The sequence below is a fragment of the Protopterus annectens genome, chromosome 9.part0, assembly GCF_019279795.1.
Source record: "Protopterus annectens isolate FY-2018-M chromosome 9.part0, PAN1.0, whole genome shotgun sequence".
NCBI lineage: Eukaryota > Metazoa > Chordata > Ceratodontiformes > Protopteridae > Protopterus > Protopterus annectens.
The window spans coordinates 458,545,235-458,560,702 of NC_056743.1; the positions used below are offsets into that span (position 1 = coordinate 458,545,235).

Below are 15,468 nucleotides of genomic sequence, written 5' to 3' on the forward strand. Positions count from 1 at the left end.
TTCTCTAAGGTAAACCATTTCTATACAACATACCTCTCAACCTGGAAACATCAAAAATCTGGACAAAGGCCTATGAAAAATAGGTACAAATCTATATGCTGATTAACATGAAATTTGTATGCATAATTATGTAACCACACCCACACCAATGGGATTGTGGGATACCAACTTTCAAACGCAGACTGAAGAACACCCAACCAAAATATGGCCCCACAGCCAGACCCTGTAGTAAATGGTAACCTTTTTTTTAATGTGTAGCAATGATGTTCACTGGGAAGGGAGAAGATGAACTTTAGGATTTTGTTTTTGGTGACTTGCAGTATGTGGGTTTTGTGGTAAATGTAGGGCATTTAATGGTAGGCAATATTCTAATCATAGCAAAAGATTATTATAGTTTGCAAGGACCTCCAAAAGTCAGTCATTCTCCATGGCCTACTGATCAGTGGCATAACTAGAGTTTGTGCCCTCTGGGGCTGTCTTTGAGTTTGCTGCCCTTGCCCCTTACAAAATCATGGTCGAATGTGGTCCTCCCCATACACAGCCCCCCCCTGCAGCCATTCTAATGCCCCACTACATGGCTATTTCGCCCCACTTACCATAAACACTAATGTGCATACAGTTTTATATCTACGATGATTTGGATTTCATTTAAAACTTTGATTTTACATTTTATAACACAAACACTTAAACATCTGCTAAACAAAGTAATACAGTCTCACAATGAAATTAGACTTGCCATTAAAACTTCTTTGCCCTTGAAACTCACATTCATTGAGACCCACATTCAAAGAAAATGTATCTGGCCAGTGGTGGATAAAGATTACCTCTGGGCTGTTTTCAAATCATAGGCCCCTTGCACACTGAACATACATGTGTTCTTTGATACACCTTCCTGATTTTATTAAATTATATTCCTTGTATAATACAACACACTTGTTAGAGCGCGTGCTAAATTTATTGTTTTGAATATTTTTCCAGTAAGCAATGAAACAAAATGCATGAACCAATAATGACAAAACTGACGAATTCAGTACATTTCACCGTAAGAGTCTACTCAAACTTCTAAAATCCACCAGAATCAGTAAATATGCACAATCTCTGCAGAAGTAAAAGTCAACTAAATAATTCTACATTAAAGAGATCTTTAACTAATGAAGAGATTGCTTGCTGCTAGCAAACATCTTTATATTTCATTGTTTCATCTACAAATAAAGTGCCTGTTGCCATTGAGGAATAAATTGCCTGTGTTATGTTAAAAACAAAAACAATAAACTAGTAATACTGCAATAAGGAATGGATGGTAAACTGATAACAGATTCATAGTTACTAGGGATCTCTGCCAAAGAGGACATCCTCAGAATTGCAGCATCTACCCCCTTCAAAAGTACAACACAGTACAGTATCAGCAGCAATCAATATACATACTGTGGGAGTAGAACCCACAGCCTTCTGAATCAAACACAAGTATTCTACCTGTTGTGCTACTAACACAAACAGACATAGCATAAGCAGCACTAAACTTATCTCTCATTGAAGAACTATGCAGCACAAGAAATCTGTAAAAAGCCAACATTTATTGGGGTTGGGGGTGGGGGACAAAAGGCCCAAAACCAGGGACACATTTTAAACATTGCTTGTATAATCTTAGAAAAGGTTGCTAGAATAAAAATGTTTTGTGTTTTCATGTGTTTCCTGAAAGCTAGGAAGACAAACTTAACTCAATTCACTAAATAATGATAGCCATTTATCACTGATTTGCCAGAAAACCACAAATTTTAAGAAGAACAGACCAAAAGTATGAGCCAAACATTTGGGTAGAGAATTTAGACTCTTGCTCCGTGTACCCAAGTTACAGAGTTTGAGTCTGAGCAACTCTAACAACCAGTTATATGTAACTGGGGCATTACACATACACACACACACACACACACACACACACACACACACACACACACACACACACACACACACACACACACACTCACTCACACTTTCAAAGGACAAATTAAACTGGCTCACAAAACTGCCATGCCGTTTGTTTCAAAGGAAAGCCTCTAAACTATACACAAATATGTAGCTTTGCAGGACAAGTTAAACTGGCTCACAAAAAGAGCACTTACTGCCATTTGTTTCAAAGGTAAGGCGTTAAAGTTCACACACACCCTTGGTAAAGAAAGTGTGCATTAAAAGAACACCCATCTTGTACATGCAGCAGTGCCGTTTGTTTCAGAGCTAAGCCATTAAACTTTAAAGAGCACGAGAGCTGATTAACAAATGAAGCTAGCTATTCTGTTCCACTATGCACCTTACCTTAAGCTTGCACACACAACAGAAGCTCATGCAGCTGTTCCACTATAAACAGAAATTCAAGCTTAGCCAAAAGGTAAACAAATAATTGCAGCTAGCTGTTCCACTATGCATTTGCAGGACAAGTTAAACATACATTGTGCAGACGGCCGTTCATTCAAAAAATTAAAGTTCCACTATGCAGTTAGGGAAAAGTAGTTGTTCCACTTATGGAAAGTTAAACTTAATGCAGCCCTTCCACTATGCCTGCACAAATACATCTTCACTCACAAATAGTACATGTCTGGTTCACAAAAAAGTACTCCTCTCGTACATGCAGCAGTTGTTGTTGTGTTTCGGCTTTTCCCAATTAGGGGTCGCCACAGCGGAACTCCGGTCCGCTAATGATTGGCAGTTGATTTTTACGTACCGAGTTGCCAGCCCTGATGCACAACCTTCAACGAAGGTAAGCCCATTCACGCATGTCTCCACGCAGAAGACGCTCTAGCTGAGAGTCGAACTGGACAGCGTCTTACTGTGAGGCGACAACGCTACCGCAGCACCATCACCGCAGGTTCATACATGCAGCAGTACATGCAGCAGTGCCTTACCATAATACTATAATGTATGACTGCCGTGCCATTTGTTCAAAGGTAGTTGGAAAGGTAAGCTGTTAAAGAGTGGAGAATTGCAGATAGGGAAGCTTAACAATACAGAACAGAAGCTGCTGCTGGCTTAACAAATAACATATACATTTCTGACATCACTGCACTCCCTGTATGTGATGACGTCAAAAACAAATTTGTGAAAAAAAAAAAACAGTGAAATTTGGAAATTAAAGGGACCACTCACTCCAATATTTTGCCCTCAAAAACTGTACTGACCAAGGAATTCGGTACAGTTGAGTGTTGCGCTACAAAATGCCCGCAGGAAATGGAGAACAATGACTATGCCTTCAGTTTAGAAGAAAATGATCTGAGAGAAGAGCTGCTTAGTTTAATGGTGGTGGACATACAAAGATCAATAAAACCACACAAGTTAGAAGTTTGCTAAAACAAATGAACACAGCAATTAGGACTGTTCATAGAGATTCATGTGATATAACAGAAGTAAACAGGATATATTACTGTGCAGCTAAATTCATAACTGATAAAGTTTTACCATGAAAACACAGGGTAGTAAGGGAAAGGACAGGGAGAAATTGAAAGCAGTCATGGAAGTATCGAATAGAGAAAGCTATAAAGCAATTAAGACAAGAAGTGTCACTGTTAGAAGAGTATAGAAGAGGGAACAGATCAACAAAAATACTCAGAAAGATAGACGTGATAAAAGCAATGTGTAGTATTATAAATAATCAGGATCTATCTTGCACTATTGCAAATAACAAAGTCTAAGCACAGGCAGAAAAACTTAGAAGATACACAAATAAATAGAGAGGAAAAGTACAAAATAAGCAATTTATTGATGACCCAAAAAAGTTTTATAGAAAATTAAGAACAAGGTAAAAGGAATTGAAACACCACAAAAAAAGAAACTGATACGGTTTGGAGAAGTATCTATGAAGATCCTGTGGAGCATAACAAATATGCTAAATGGATAGAAGAAGTAAAAGAAAGAATAAGAAGTTTAAAGGTGCAGGATATGAAATGCAATGAAGTAACAGCCAGGGAGATTGAAACAAAGTTAAGAAAAGCTCCTAATTAGAAAACCCCAGGCCTAGATGTGGCACCTAACCTCTGGCTAAAAGTATTAACATCTTTACATGAAGATTTAGCCATGAGTAAGAACTGTTTATATGCACACCCCGAACAGACACCAACCTGTTTACCAACAGGAAAAACAATACCACTCCTTAAGAGTGAACCTGCAAGCTACCCTAAAAACTATAGACCAATAACTTGCCTTCCGATGATGTATAAACTAAACACTGGAATTGACACTAAGAGAATATATACTCATTTAGATGAAAACTCAATCATGGGAATAGAACAAAAGGGTAAGAAAAGAAAGTCATATGGAACAAAGGATTGTTTTCTGTTAAATAAAGCCATAATGGAGAACTGTAAAAAGGGGAAGAATCTAAGTATGGCATGGATAGACTACAAAAAAGCATTTGCTAGTACCCCACATTCATAGGTTCATAGGTTCATACTAGGCTATCTGCCCTGGGGCAATTATAAGCCTAGCCCGATTCTGTATGGCTTACGCCACCCCTTGACTTGAGTATACTGTGCCCTTTTTAAGGTTTAATTTACTGTGCCTCTGTCTAATAGTGACACGGGAGTAATCCCTGGGACAAACCTACGATCCCCCATCCACCTATCGAGATTCTTCTTGAAGAGATTCAGTGAGGTGCTCTGCCTCACATGAACTGGAATTCTATTCCAGAGTGAAGGGAGCCTCTGGGTTATGAACCTGTCCCTCCAGCAAGTTCTATTTATTTCTGTGCTGAGGTTCAAGTCCCTCGAGCGTGTGGCTCTAAGGGATTTAGATTTACTGAGGTGGAGCATGTCCATTAATTCTGGATTTGACATAGCTTTGTATGTCAGGCATAGATCGCCTCGAAGTAGGCGGTATGCAACTGAGTAGAGCTGGAGTTTTTTTAACTGAGCAGCATATGGCATCTGTTTGAGACCCCTGATCCTCTTAGTGAGATACTTTTGGGGTCTTTCTAATTGCTGCAGGTGTCGGGTAAGGTACATCCCAAAAGGGGCATTGTATTCTATGATGGGCCTGATGAGGGATGAATAAAGGGGCATGATTACCTCTCTTGATCTAGATGTGAAACCCTTCGTGATGAGGTGGGCTATGTAGAAGGTCTTTCTAACCACTTTGGCAATGTGGTTTTCAAAGGAGAGATTGCTATCAACTTGGGTCCCCAGGTCCCTAATAACTTTCTCTGTACTTAATAGGTTTCTGCCTATGTGGTAATTTGTGGGCACATTGTTTTTGCCAAAGGGTATGACTATACATTTTTTGGCATTTAGCTTTAAACCATGGCGCTGGCACCAGTTATCTGTCTCTGTGAGACCTTTCTGAAGGATGTCTATGTCAGCTGGAGAGTCGATTATGGCGCCCAGTTTGCAGTCGTCTGCGAACTTGGTGAGCCATAGTCCTCCCACGTTTGCCTGTACCTCGGAAAAGTATATACCGAACAAGAGTGGTCCCAGGACAGAACCCTGTGGGACGCCACTTGTGACTGGTTTCGAGTCTGACATGGCTCCAGCAACTCTCACTCTGTGGGTTCTGTCTTTGAGCCAGTTTGCGACCCATCTTGTGACATAGGGGTTTATATTTAAGCTGGATAGCTTATCTATGATGCCCAAGTGGGGTATTGTGTCAAATGCCTTTGCAAGGTCCAGAGAGGCTGTGTGGACTACCTTCCCTTCATCTATGGCTTTGGTGACTGTTTCGAAGAAGTCAACCAGGTTCAAAAGGCAGGATCTGCCCTTGACAAAGCCGAACTGGGTAGGATCTAGTGTCTGTAGGTCCCCAATGTCTTTGTTTATGAGCTCCATGATGATCCTCTCCATAGCCTTGCAGACTAAGCTAGTCAGGCTTATGGGGCAATAGTTTCCAGGGTCCGTAGAGGCTCCACCTTTGTGGAGTGGGACCACTGTTGCTGTACGCCATTCTGTGGGCACATATCCTGTAGTGAGGCTGAGATTGTATAGCTGTTTTATTTGAGGGATTAGTTCCTCTTGGAGTTCATGTAGGACACAACCTGGGACGCCATCTGGTCCCATGGAAGCAGTGTTTTTTGCTTTGGAGAGGATAGCCTTCACCTGAGCATCAGAGATGTTTTGGAGGCAGCCCTCTGCCAGGATAGATACTTGCTCTTTTGGGGGGGAGGGGGTGGAGAAGTTTGCACTGAACCTGTCTGCCAGGATATTGGCGATGTCTGTGGGTTCAGTGTATTTTTTGTCGTTTAGAATCAACTCAGAACAAGTCTGGGAGTTGCATCCCAGGTTCCTAACATAACTGAAAAAAGCCTTATGATTGTCTTTGGTGTCCTGTGCAATTTTTCTCTCGAAGCTGGCCTTGGAGGATTTTATGAGGGATCGTAATTTTTTGCTAGTACTGATCAGAGATGCCTTCCCTATTAGGGATTTTGCTCTATCATGTAGTCGCTTCCTCCTTCTGTTGTACAGTTTATTTATGGCAGGGGTCCACCAGACTGGATGCCTGCCTTTGGATGATTGGGTCTTGGTTTTGTTTGGGATAGCATGATCCATGCATTCCTGGAGATGTCCGTAGAATGCGTTTATATAGGATTATGCAGTTTGGGCCATAGTTTCCACTGGCCCTGGGGCCTTGAAGGCTTCCACTTCAGTTTTGAGAAGTGAGAAGTTAGCTTTTGAGAAGTTTTTCACTGTGGTTTTCTGGGCTGGGGGTGGGGTCGGGACGTGGACATCCAGTGAAATTAATTTATGGTCTGATCTTACCAATGAGGGATATACTTCTGGTGTGGAGCATAGAGTCCCCATGTTGGTAATGATCAGGTCTAGTATGTTGTCCCCTCTTGTGGGAGTGGTGACTAGTTGTTCCATAGCATTTGAGTTTATAATTTCCAGGAACCTTTGGGCTAAGGTGCTGGGGCTTGAGTAGTGCTCCCAGTCAATGCTTGGGTAGTTGAAGTCACCCAATATAATGGTGTTCGGAGAAATCTTCATGTTCTCCAATGTTTTCAGGAAAGCCGAGTGGGATTCCTGACTTTGAGAGGGTGGTCTGTAGGATGCTATAAATTGAAAAGCAGTCTTGCCTACTGTTAGTTGCACATGGATGGTCTCCGATATTTCGTGCAATGCCACTAACCTGGAGGTGTGGATATCCTTGATAAATATGGAAACTCCCCCTCCTTTTGTGGTTCAGTCTGGGTTTTGGGGCCGAAAAGCATGATATGAGGTATAGCCTGGTAGTGCTGGGGTGCTCCCTGGAGCCTTGAACCAGGTTTCTGTCACTGCACAGATATCGATGTTCTCCATACTGAGGAGAGCTTGAAAGTGCATCTTGAGGTTAAGACTTCTGGCGTTAAGCAGCATTACCCTTAGTTTCTTGTTCCTTGTGCTGTCTATGGGGGTGGGTTTGACTTTTGAGCCTTGCCTAAAAAAGGCACTATGGGGTGGCAAGAGCCTTTGCCAATATCCGAAAGCCCAGTGGTGACAGGTGCAAGCCGTCCCTAGCGAAGCAACGTGGCTTGTCGAGCATGTCATCCCAGGCTGACAGACACTGGATCCCCTTTGAATGACACCAAAATTTTAGCCAATTGTTAAAATCGATCATTTTGTCTTTGTACTGTGGCATCATTCTAGGTGAGGGTAAGATGCTGCTCAAGGTCAGGGTCATACCAGCCTGGGCTACATGATCAGAGAGCTCCTCTATGTCTCTTTTCATGTAGTCCAGGGAGGTACGTCTCAGGTCATTCACACCAGCATGTACAATGACTGAGTCATATTTGTATTTGCTTTGGAGTGACCTGAGTGCTTGCGTTATGTGGCGGATCCTAGCACCCGACAGGCAGCTCACCGTGACCTTCTCTTTATTTAGCCTGGTGATGTTGGTCAGTGGTCAGTGTGTCTGACAATAGAGTCACCTATTACAAGAGTATCAGGTGTGTTATTCAGCCTTAAGGGCTGTGGCTGCTTGGCACACTGACTTTGTGGGCTATGTGTTGTGCGTGTTTTGTTTTGAGGTAGCGTTTGCTTGGATGTCTGCTTTGGAGGTCTCTGTTGCTTAGGTAGATTTTTATTTAGAGCCTCCGAGTATGTTTTTGTGTATTTATGTGTTTGGTTCCCTGATGTGGTGGGACTATGTGATACTGGAATTGTGTTGTGTGAGGTTACCTTCTCCTCCTGACTGGTTACACCAGTTTTGAGATGAGAGAGCTCAGCCTCCAGTTTGGCTAAATAGTTGCATCTCTCACATATATTTGAACCTGTTTGGAGGAGGAGAGGGTTGTCCGTGTACATGAGACAGTTGTAACATTGCCTCAACATTTCCAGATTCACCAGCTGGACTGGAGAGGAAACCATTGATTGACCTTTGGACATGCTCGAGTAATATAGGGAAACTGAATTTAAGACGGACCAATAGAGGACAGGGTAATCATAGAGAGTATAAGAGTAAGTAGTTCTTATGGTTTAATAGTGCTAACTTGTAGGATTACTTAATTGGACCAGTGAAGGGCCTTAGAATGAGAATATGGTGTTTAAATTGAGAGATAGAGCAGTTCTAAGGGAAAAAGTGAAGAGCAGACTTTGTGGAGCCAGGAATAGTTTAAACACAATTAGGCGGCGCTGCCCGCTGTTGCGCTATGCACAAAAACGCGCAAAAGAGGGTTTTAAGAGAGGAAGATGAAGGAGTTTGGAATTGACCCAAAATGGCCAATAAAACTACAGTTTCAAGTCAGTAACCACTCCCACAGGGGCAGGCAGGCTGCTCAATGTCTTTCACTGCCACTGATCAACAGAGAGACTTCCCTTTAGCCCAAGCAAAAAATGGCCTCCAAGAAACTTACAAACAGTTCAAGAACAGCAAGCCTGTAACTGAACTTTTTTAAATCTCAGAAAAGTGGGAAAAAGCAAGATTTTTTTGTTTTTTTTCAGAGATAGCAGGGGTTCACAAGTATCAACAAGTTATAACAGTGCAGTAAATGACCCCACACAACAGTGCTAGGCCAAAGACAGATAAAATGCAAGTTTTGAGAAAAAAATGATTTTAAAAATAAGTGCAAACAGGAAATTTAGTAAACAGCTCTAGGTTGTGCTCTAAATACAGTTACTAATGCAGAAATCAAGTTTAACAAGCCAGAAAATGCTCAAAATAGGTGGCTATGCAGAAAAACTTAGCAAATAAACAGAGGAAAAATACTTAAAATCTCAAAAGTGGCTCCTTTCTTCTCTCAGCGTTTTCTCCTCTTGGTGGGTGCTTCACCAACAGCCAACAAGCCTGAAAAGACACCAAAACCACGAGGCAACCAGGTTTTAAGAGAGGAAGATGAAGGAGTTTGGAATTGACCCAAAATGGCCAATAAAACTACATTTTCAAGTCAGTAACCACTCCCACAGGGGCAGGCAGGCTGCTCAATGTTTTTCACTGCCACTGATCAACAGAGAGACTTCCCTTTAGCCCAAGCAAAAAATGGCCTCCAAGAAACTTACAAACAGTTCAAGAACAGCAACCCTGTAACTGAACTTTTTTAAATCTCAGAAAAGTGGGGAAAAAGCAAGATTTTTTTTGTTTTTTTTTGTTTTTTTCAGAGATAGCAGAGGTTCACGGGTATCAACAAGTTATAACAGTGCAGTAAATGACCCCACACAAGAGTGCTAGGCCAAAGACAGATAAAATGCAAGTTTTGAGAAAAAAACGATTTTAAAAATAAGTGCAAACAGGAAATTCAGTAAACAGCTCTAGGTTGTGCTCTAAATACAGTTACTAATGCAGAAATCAAGTTTAACAAGCCAGAAAATGCTCAAAAAATTAAAAGGGGGATATTTCATGGATAAAATAGTGCTTAAAAATGTACAAGATACATCCTACACTGATCAACTACATCACAGTGACCATGAAACAGTGGCAGACCACTTTGCAATTAAGTCATGATAAAGGACAAATTATTATCCCAGGGATAAAAATGAAAAGGGGGATATTTCAGGGTGGTTCTTTGTCACCGCTGCTCTTTTGTATTAAGCTTAAACCCATTAAGCTTGTCTACTTACCAGATTATATCAAAGCTACAATTTGGCTCCCAGAAAACAACAAAGTATAAACACTTTTCATCTTCTTTTTGTAGATGATTTAAAACTGTATAGTTCATCAGATGAAATGAAAGCACAGTTGCAAGTGGCAAAAACCTTTTCAGATGATATAAGAATGTCATTTGGTCCTGATAAATGTGCAAAAACAACATTTACAGTTGGAAAGCTGCAGCACCTAGAAAACATGAGTTTGGGACACAAATGTGATATAAAAGAACTTGAGCAAGAGGGAGTGTATAAATATTTGAGAACTGATGAAGGGTCAACAATAAAACATAAAGAGATGAGAATAAAACTTAGTATGTAGTATTATAGAAGACTAAAATTAAAACTGAAAATGGCATTGACATCCAGGAACAAAGTCCAAACTATAAATCAATTTGCTCTTCCTGTCCTTACAGTTTTGGAATGACTGACTGGCCCCAAAAGGTATTGGACAGGAAAACAAGAAGGATGTTTCATGCTCATCAAATGATTTATAAAAATCAGTGTACATATTCTCCATGCTGAAGGAGGTATGGGCCTCCTTGAAATTGATTAAATGTATGCAATCATGGGGCTGCACAGATATTTGCTGACCTCACAAGACCCAAATGTAGTGAAAGCTTTAAAACATAAGGAGAATAAGTCTAAGATGACCTCCCTGCTTAGTTTAGCAGAAGCATATCAGCATCAAGCGGGAATGGAAATCAAACCAGAAGTAGATAAAAATCAGGCAGCAACTGAATGTGCCAAAAAACAGAAGAAAGAATATAAGGTGAAAGATGAGATGAGAAGGCAAGAAATGTGGAAAATGTATAAATACAATTGTAAGTATAGAAAACTATTGGAAAAACCTCATGTTGAGCAGGCTCAAATGAAGGAATGGTTAAGGAGAAGTGAATTTAAACCAAAAGACGAACGATTAATACTGGCAGCCCAAGATAGTGGACTACGTACATGTTGGTTTACAAAGTCCACTGAACATGTGAGAGAAACAGACAAATGTGGGTTTTGTAAAACAGAATTGGAAACAATCACACATCTTGTTGCTGGTTGTGCTATACTAATGGCAGAAGGCCTGTATACTGAAAGGCATAACAATGTGGCGAGACTGTTGCATTGGGGATTGTGCAAGCATTATAACACTAAAGTAGCTGAAAATAACTGTAACATGAGCCAAAAAGCATTATAGAAAATGATAAAGTTTATATTACATGGGATCAGCCATTACCAACAGTTACAAAAAAAATAGATGTGAGAAAACCAGATATAGTAGTCCATGAAAAGAAGACAAAAGTAGCATTAATACTGAAATTGCTACACCCAGCGACTACAGTGTCTTATGTACAGAGAGACACAAAGTCATAAAATACCTGGATTTGCAAGCAGAAACAATGTGGAAGAAAGAAACCCAGACAGGTCCAATAGTAGTAGGAGCAGAGCAACAGATCTTATAAAAGAAAAAAAAAAATTTCAATCATAGATATGTTACCAATAGTACGAACTGCAGAAGGAGTCATTACTAGACACATTGAGAGTGCTGCAAAGAGCACTTCTGGTTATCATCAAACATTGAAACAATACTAATTTCATGAACTTTAATCATACTTTGACTCAGGAATGGGTCCATTCCTGTCATGGTATTAGAAACCCAAAAGACATGGAGAAGTTAAAAAGACTGAAATATTAGCTATGGGGTTGACTGTTGCCGTACAATGTTACACAATGAACCACGACAGTAGATCTAGTCATTATCTTAAAAATTAACAAATATATGAGTACTCATCTTATTAGCTGATATTTCATAAGGCCCTTAGTAGACCATTCCTTCCATGGTGTCCTCTCAGAGGTTATCTTTCCTTGTTCTCAAGATCCTTTACTTTGGGTATGGCTGGCCCATACTAAGTTTCCATGTACCAGCATATGGGTGTACACAGCTCCAGGATCCATAGTTCTTGATCTGCTTTGAAACTGGGGATTGTGCATTGGAAACTAAAGTATAACATAATAATAACATGGATATACAATCTCTAAAGCTGTAATTTTCACATTTGGAACTTCTACTACAAATGAAAAGAGACATCCAGACATATGAGAGATAGATAGAAGGCAAATGTACTCAGTACAGAAGGCCTTTGTGAATATCATGACCCATGTCCCTTATGGATAGAGGTAGCTTATAAATGCCTGGCCATCAATATCCCATTTGGATACAGGACATCATTATTCTTTAGGGAAAACTTGGGTACTCTTAGAAGGGCCTCCTGGGTCATAGGCCTAGTTCAAGGCCTCAGAGAGTGCTCCAGTCATGCAGGGCTACAATGCCTTCCACACATTCCGACCATACAATGAACAAGAAAAAATCAAGGGAGAAGGAGTATCCATATTCATTAAAGACATATACACCTCTAGACTGGTTAAACAGTATGACTCCCTAGAGTTACTCCAAATCCAACTAACTGTAGGAAAGACCCCCCCCATGTCATTATTAGCTATAGGTCCCAAACCATGAACCACGAAAAACACACAGTCTACCTGGACCTACTTGACTCACTCTCAGTACAGCCAAATACCCTGGACGTGGGTGACTTCAACTATCTTTCCATCGATTTGGTAACATATATGAGCACAAAAGCACTCACCCAAAGGTTCCTGGACTTTGTTAACACAAATGCTCTGGAGCAGACAGTTAGCATCCCCAGAAGGGGCTCTAACATCCTTGCCATACTGCACACCAATATGGGGGAATGCTACATCACCCATTGGGGGGGGCCCTCCCAAGTCCAATCATAAATCAGTCTCGTTCTAAGTAATGATCATACCTGACCCACCCTCAGGAGCAAAAAGGTTGAAAGCAAACTATAGCCTACTGAGTGATGGCATCAGTAGTTTCAGATCCCCTGTCAACACTGACAGCAATGACCCCTACGCTGAAGTGTACACAAATGTCCTGTATAAACACCTATACAAATGTATAGACTCAGCCGTACCGGAACAGATCAAATCAAGATCCTCATGAAAAAATAAGTCACCCTGGTGAACATCCAGCACAAATAGTTTATAAAATAAAAAACAGAAACTGCTGTCATAAAACAAAAGGGAACAGTCCCAGCAAAGGAAGAGCTCCCTCCAAAGCATAAACAATGAGATTAGACATATTTTAAAGTCCTGCAAAACTAATTATGAAACTAAATCAGCATCCCTAGCTAAGGTAGATCACAAAGCATAGTTTAGCTACATCTGAAATCTAAAAGGGAAGGCCCAGCTTTGTGATGAACTAGCTGTGGATGGTATCACTTATACTGAACTTGATGACATTGCTAACCTGCTAGCAGACAAGTTTAGCAAAAACTTCACACCCCTGTCCCCACCAATCATACCCCACAACATACCTGTCACCAGTCCTCTGCCTAGTATCTCCAGAGAGGTCATAGCCACACTCTCCAAAGCCAAAAACACAGCCACTACAGGACTGGACAACATCCCAGGCTGCTTATTAAATGGTCTAAAAAACGAGTTAGCGGAACCAATGAGCACGCTCTTCAATCTTAGTCTAAGCACTGGCTTTGTCCCAGCTGAGTGGAAAACAGCAACCATAATCCCCTTGTGCAAAGGGGGTCCCTTAATCATCCCCAGGAGCTACAGACCCATAAGCCTAAATCTCCATGGATCTTATCGATATGGGTGACCTTCAAACTCTTAACCCGACCCAGTTTGGTTTTGTTAAGGGCAGAACTTGAGTGCTAAACCTGGTGGACTTTTTTGAGAAAGTCATCAAGGCCCTGGATGAAGGCAAAACAGTTCATACTGCCTATCTCAACCTAGCCAAGGCCTTTGACACAATTCTGCACTCAGGCATCATTAAGAAACTCACCCAGCTTGGGATTAACCCTTACGTGACTAGATGAATTGCCACCTGACTCAGAAATAGAACTCATCCAGTCAAAATTGGGGATGCCAACTCTACTAGCAGACCTGTCACCAGTGGTGCTCCACAGGGATCTGTGCTTGGCCTCCTGCTGTTTGGTATCTATTTTTCAGAAGTCAAGGCGAAAATAGATGGCCTACGTCTTACCAAGTTTGCTGATGACTGCAAACTGGGTGCAATTCAATCCCCCAAAAGATGTCAACTTATTACAAAATGGTCTTACACAGACAAATGACTGGTGTCAAAGCCACGGACTTAAACTAAATGCAAAAAAATGCATTATCACTCCCTTTGGCAAAGGAGAAAGCACTGTTAATTACAACATTAATAATATCCCCCTAAGTTCAAACTCAGTGGTGAGAGATTTAGGAACAGAAGTTGATAGCAGCCTTAATTTTGATCATCTGGTGTCCACAGTAGTAAGGAAGACCTTCTACATTGAACACGTCATAAGCAAGGGTACAGCATCCAAAGCTATGGAGGATGTAACTCCCTTGTACCCAGCTCTCATCAGACCAATAATAGAGTACAATGCTCCCTTCTGTATGTACCTCACCAGACATCTGCAGCAACTGCACAGACCTCAGAGGTTTCTCACAAAGAAAATTCAGGGCCTACAATGACCTACATGGACAAAATGAAGGCCCTATCGCTTTACTCACTATGGTATAGACTGCTAGAGGTGACTTGTGCCTGGCCTACACAGCAGTCTCAGACCATGCCTTGATGAAGCTGCTGCACATCTGCAAATCCAATGGGACTGCGATATTAACAGGATATGCCGGAGAGACAGATATGTCTCCCAGAGATTGCCACTCCTCTGAAACAAACTCCCAATTCATGTAAAACAGAGCTCCTCAATGACCCTAATTAAGCATTACCATGGACAATTGGAAGAGAAATTGTAAATTTACACCGGGGGTTTCACCTCTGTCTCCTCTTAGGGGCAGCCGGTGTTGATTTTAGACTCGCACACAAACAAAGACTATATATACCTTGGTCCATAATGGAACAAGGGTATAACATGGTTAGGCCTTAGGGCCAATATCCTAGTAACTTCCTATGATCTTATGATCCTAAGAACAATATATGACGCTATTTATGAATAAAGTATAGTGAGCACTAATACATTGGTTATATTTTAAGGGGCCCTTAGCTTTGGGTTAATATCTGAGGAGAATATCAAGCAGTATCAGAATTTTCTAAAGGCAAGGAAGGCAGCAAAAAAAGGCACACATAAAAAAAGCCAGAAAGTTGCCCCTAGCAGCACAGATGTTCCATGAGAACCTTATTCCTAGAAAGGAGGTCTATACTGTACTACTTAAGCTCTTAACTGACCATTTTGCAAACGCCTGTTTCTTAATCAATTACTATTTGACTATTTTCCTGTTTGTACATAAACGTCTCTTCTCTGAAACATTGTTTCATGACAATTTCAGTAAATATTACTGACATAATTATCTATGAAAAAGCTGTATATTAGATGCTTATCCTCGAAGGGAATGGAACAGCTGC

At 40.9% G+C, this 15,468-nt stretch overlaps 1 protein-coding gene across 2 annotated transcripts in view; it reads right to left on the minus strand.

Moving 5' to 3' along the window:
- LOC122811267 (inositol polyphosphate-5-phosphatase A-like) overlaps nt 1–15,468 on the minus strand; it is a 1,048,439-nt gene that overhangs the window by 185,941 nt on the left and 847,030 nt on the right. The gene's annotated exons all lie outside the window — the stretch shown is intronic.